A 5,821-nucleotide genomic window follows, 5' to 3' on the forward strand; every position below is an offset into this window, starting at 1 on the left:
GAAAAGACAAAGCTCTGCCTACATAGGAGACTTTTTAAAATTTTAACCAAAGTTACTGTCGTTTACAGTGAGTTTTGGGGAAAAAAAAGCAAATAAAAATGGCTTTCCCAGTCCTTGCATCAAGGGGATGCCACATTTCATAATGTTTTTAATGGTTAAAAAAAACAAAAAAAACCCTGAAGGACAAAAGTGGTGACTGCTGAACTGTGTGTGGTTTATTGTTGTACATTCACAATCTTGCAGGAACCGAGAAGTTTGCAGTTGTGGACAAACCCTGTTCACTGGAGAGGCCTGTGCAGTAGAGTGTAGACCCTTTCATGTACTGTACTGTACACCTGATACTGTAAACATACTGTAATAATAATGTCTCACATGGAAACAAGAGAAAACGCTGGGTCAGCAGCAAGCTGTAGTTTTTTTTTTTTTTTTTTTTTTTTGGTACACGGGCCTCTCACTGTTGTGGCCTCTCCCTCTGCGGAGCACAGGCTCCGGACGCGCAGGCTCAGCGGCCATGGCTCACGGACCCAGCCGCTCTGCGGCATGTGGGATCCTCCCGAACCGGGGCACGAACCCGTGTCCCCTGCATCGGCAGGCGGACTCTCAACCACTGCGCCACCAGGGAAGCCCGAGATGTAGTTTTAAAAAATGCTTTTAGTTAAATGTTGAAGAGAAAAAAAAAAAAAAAAAAGGCTTTTCCTCCGAAGTATCATGTGTGAACCTACAACATCCTGACCTCTTTCTCTCCTCCTTGATTGTACGAATAACCCTGAGATGACCTCTTAGAACTGGTTTTAACCTTTAGGGGCAGTGGCTGCGCTGCCGCGTGTGTATATATATATGACGTTGTACATTGCACATACCCTTGGATCCCCACAGTTTGGTCCCCCGCCCAGTTAACAAGTTGGTGACCTGCAAAAAGCGAGACACAGCTATTTAATCTCTTGCCAGACATCTATAAGTTAGTGAGACAGAATCTGATTCTCTTAGCTATGTTAACTGTTGGGGGGGTCTAGGGAGAAAACCTGGGGGTGGGGAAAGGGACTTTTTCCCTTGTAAAGTCCAGTAAGAAAAATGGCTACAAATCTTCCAGTTACAAAAGAGAGAACCCCATTAAAAATAGAATACAATAAGTGACAAATAAATCAAGTATTTTACACATTGATAACTGAACCTGGAGCCTAGAACATGTAGTTCTGACTTAACAATTTTAGAGAAATGCCTATTTTTAAAGAATAATGATGTACATTTTCATACAGTGTATACTCATTGAATATATGTTGCTAAAATACATTCCAGCAATCTAGGTGCCATTTCTAGAAATAAATCCATTTCTTAGAAATATTTGGGAAATAATCTCATTGTTTCCTGTGACACTAGCAAAGAATGTCCCATATACGTTGCAATTTGAGGCTTAGCACCTTTCTTAGAGAAACTATTATTTATGTCTGATAGTGAAAATCTGAATTTCAAAGGAAATAGAGGGTTACATCACATCTTCTTGCAGTGCACTGCTCTAGTGAGGCCTGTTATCACTCCGTGCTTGGATTGTTGCAGAAGCCAGAGAACTTGGTTCTCTGGCTCCAGTGGAATTCAGTCAATGAAAATTTAGAGTTCATACCTTGTGCCAGGCAGTGTGTTGGAGCTTCCAGTCTTGTGGGGAACAGACAAGCAGTTTGGTGACAGGAGTAAGAGATGGACTTAGGAGTCAGGCACCTAGACTTGATCAAGACTGCTTACCTGTTGTCTTGAACAAATCACCTGAGCTCTTATGCCTTACCTCCAAGGGGGCAGAACCTTCTGTCATTAGCCAGGCTGTCAGCATTATGCACTCAGAAACCTGGGTCGGCTTCTCTGGGCTGCATTTCTCTGGGTCGGCTCCTGGGGTTGATATATGAGAACCAGAAAGCCAGTTTAATAATGAACTCATATTTATTATATGCGATTATATAAATATTAGTCTTTTGATTTATAAAATATGATTATTGAATTTACTTAACTCAGAATTATTTGGAAGATTAAGATGTGATATCCACCTGTCATGCCTCTGATGCCAGGTTAATCTTTCTAAAACACTGCTTTTCTCATAACACTCTTGCTCGTCAATCTCCAGGCTTCCGGGAAGGTTAGAGTTCAACACTTTTGCATTAACCTTCTGATCTCTTCCCGAACTACTTGTCCAGTTTCATCTTCTAATTACTCCATCAACATGAACCGTCTGTAACTGGCTATTCATTGTCTAAAAATTCATCTCAACTACCTGTATCCCTATGCTTTTGTTCATGCGGTTTTCTTCCCCCTGCAACTTCTCATGGAATGGCCTTTCACACAGGTTTATCGCCTTATCCAAGATCTACTACATCCCCAAGCCTCTAGATTATGCCACCCCATCCATCCACTCCCTCCTCTGAACTCTAGAGTTGAAGTGTCAGGACAGTAGCCACCAGTCGTATGTGTCTGTTGAACACTTGAAATGTGGTCTCAATTGAGATGGCTGTAAGTGTAAGATGTGCATCAGATTTCAAAGATTTAGTATTAAAAAAGCATCTCCTTCATACAGTTTTACATCAATTCTATGTTGAAATGATTTTTTACTTTTTTTTTACTTTTTTTACTTTTTTTTACTTTTTTACTTTTTTACTTTTTTTACTAAAAATGATTTTTTTAACACTAGCTTCACCTGTTTTTTACTTTAAACAATCATAGCTACTAGAACATGTAGAATTAAGTATACAGCTTGCATTGTATTTCTACTGGATAGAGCTGGTCTAGAGCCCTTCCTTTTGGCCACGTGTCTGGCATGCAGCCACACCTGCCTCATTCTTTGTCACTTTTCACTTGTGGACGTCTGATCTCTCCAGCCAGAGTGTGGGTGCCTTGGGGACAGGCCCTGTGTTTTCAGCTGGTTGTATCCCATACAGCACACTCACTCAGGACACAGTACCCTCAAGCTTTCAGGAACAGGTAAACATATGAATCACAACTCAAAAACTAATCACAGAAATCCTCCAAAAAGTTAAGCTCCCCAGGTGTCTTCTGAGCATCTCTAATGTGAAAAAAATATTTATCTGTATAGGTATATTAACACTCAAAAGGTTTGAAGAGACCTGTAAACATTTGCCGCTTGAAGAGGGAGTTCTGTGGGTTGCCTGTTTTGAGTAAAATTTATATTGTCCTGTGCTTGCAAGAATGCTTTTTGCAGTACTGTAGGGACTTACAATTTTCATGTTACCTTTGTCACTCGGTACAGTATTTTTTAAGATCCTCGGAATTTTGTGACTCGGAGATGTTTGAAAACATTAGCAACACAGTTACAGGAAAGATGGCATGTTGATGCCACCAGGCCTGGTACCACACTGAACACTGCACAGTGCTGTATTTCATTCCAGTCTCCAGCCAGGAAAAATCCCTGTAACTGGGATGTAATGGGACCCCCACTGGAACAACAGAAAGAATGAAAGGATTTGAAATGAAATGAAAGTTGTTTATAAGAGGAAATGGAATTAGCACATAGAAAGCTGAGGGGGAGGGCACTGTTTTTCATATGTATCACTGGAAGGATTTTAATACAGAAAATAGTGGCTCAGTCATTAGTTTTCAGATTCCATTGAGATTAATCATGAGTCAAAACAGTAAGAGGGATTTGGGTTGCTACAAAGTAAACATTTGCTGATAGGACTGGCAATTAAATGATGGGTCAGGTCTTTACATCTCAGATTATGTCTCGTCAGTCTTGGTGGTCTGTACTGATCTAGTTATACCCTTGCTTGAGTATAGTGGTGTTTTTGTTTTTGTCCATTTCCTTTATTTATTTTTAAAATTTAATTTAATTTTTATTTCATATTGAAGTAGAGTTGATTTAAAATGCTGTGTTAGTTTCAGGTGTACAGCAAAGTGATTCAGTTATACACATATATACAAACCATTCTTTTTCAGATTCTTTGCCCATATAGGTTATTACAGAATACTGAGTAGAGTTCCTTGCGCTATACAGTAGGTCCTTGTTGATTATCTGTTTTATCTAGAGTAGGGGTGTCATTTACTAGACATACCTAGGTCCTTCCCATGCCAAAAATTCTGCAGTTTTTCTGGGTGACTCAGTTTTACTTAGGTATGCCTATGTTAAGGGAAAAAAAAAAACCACACATTATTTCAGGACTGATCATTGAATCATTTAAACACAAGGAATTCTTTAAAAAGAGCATCTTACTAAACTGTTACCTTTAATGGCTTTAGGAAAAAAATCACTGCAGAAAATGTCATTGGAACATCTATTAATGTTTATTCTTTAAAAGCATTTTTAACTAGGACCTCAAGATCACAGGTGAGTTTCTTTAGTTAACATAATAGATATTTTAAGTCAGTGAAGTTCCTGTAGATTTGTCTCTGTTCATTAAGTTGGGAACAAAGAAACCCAATGCCCTGCAAGCCACAAAAAAGAGGTAAGCAAAAATACAAACTGCCATGCTCTCAGCACTTTTCATCTCTGAATTTCTATTCCAGGAAAAGGAGAACAATCTAGAGAGTTGCTTTTAGTGTTTACACCTCAATGCAAAATCGCAGAGTTGAGTTACCTTCCAAATTGACTTACTTTTCTCAAAGTGGCCGTGGGTTCAGAATCATTAAACAACCACTTTTGCTTAGCACAGAGCAAACAGGTTTTTTATCTGATGTTTGGGAAGAAGACTTTTATTCAGTTGTGGTTTTTGTGGAATTTTTTGTGTGTATGGAATTTTAAGTATAACAATAAGTGAAGGGTTGTTGGGATGCATGGGGTATTTTATATAAATATATATATATATATATATTTGCTATTCTTAGTTCTTTTCACTTAAAAAAAAACAGGGATTTTGTGGGTGGAGTTGCAAAGAAAGGGAAGAGAAAGTCAGGAGGAAGTATTCGAAATGATAGACTGTGCAAAGCTATAAACTCCTTCTATCAGAGCATCTCAGAGGGATTTACAAACAAAGGCTACTGATCAGGATTTGTGGGAAGTGAACCCGAGTAGCAGGGAAACCAACGGACTCCTCCAAGCTCACTGGGCACAGCAGCAAATACAGAGGAGCCAGAGCAGCCAGTCTTTGAACTGTCTGCCTGAACAAGTTTTCTGCTCTCCTAGAGTAAAAGTTTACCCACAATTCCCACAAATCAGCTAGCCTAATGATTAGGAAAACTAATTTACAAATAGTTGAAGGTGTAACAGCTCATGTTATCCTTTGCAATCAGGATGCTGAAAAACAGAGAAGGTCATACAGTTAAGAACTGAAAAATAAAGAAAAACAGGAAAATAAAGCCTGTTAAGAAAGCTCCACACCACAAATATTAAACTCAACATGAAGACTTTTTATAGGAAAAGTACAGAATTTAAAATTTTTTTCTACTCATAATTATGAGCAATACTGAAATTCTCAGGAAGAAATCCAAAGACATTTAAAATGCATCATTGGTAATTTCTGTCATAAATAGGAAGAAAACAGTGTGATCTTGCTAATACTAATTAATAGCTATGAGCCAGGGGACGTGGAGAGAGAAGAAAACAAGAAATCCTAAGTATTGAGAGATGTTGAAAATCAGAGCTTTAGGAAACTGTTCATGAGAAGTTAATGCTGCTAGGAAGACAATTTATCTAGAACTAGATGTTCTAGATGGTTCTAGTTCATTCAAGAGGAAATGAAGATGTGCTCAAGAGAAGGGCTGGTGAGTATAGCGTATGTCCAAGGCAAGAACTGGCTTCAGGTACCAGGAAGGTAGAGATGCGCTCAGAGTAAAAGCAACATGTAAGTGAAGACAAAGGTTTAAAGGGTGTAGACAGTTACTTTCCATG

This window comes from Mesoplodon densirostris, chromosome 1 (genome assembly GCF_025265405.1).
Source record: "Mesoplodon densirostris isolate mMesDen1 chromosome 1, mMesDen1 primary haplotype, whole genome shotgun sequence".
In the NCBI taxonomy this organism is placed as follows: domain Eukaryota; kingdom Metazoa; phylum Chordata; class Mammalia; order Artiodactyla; family Ziphiidae; genus Mesoplodon; species Mesoplodon densirostris.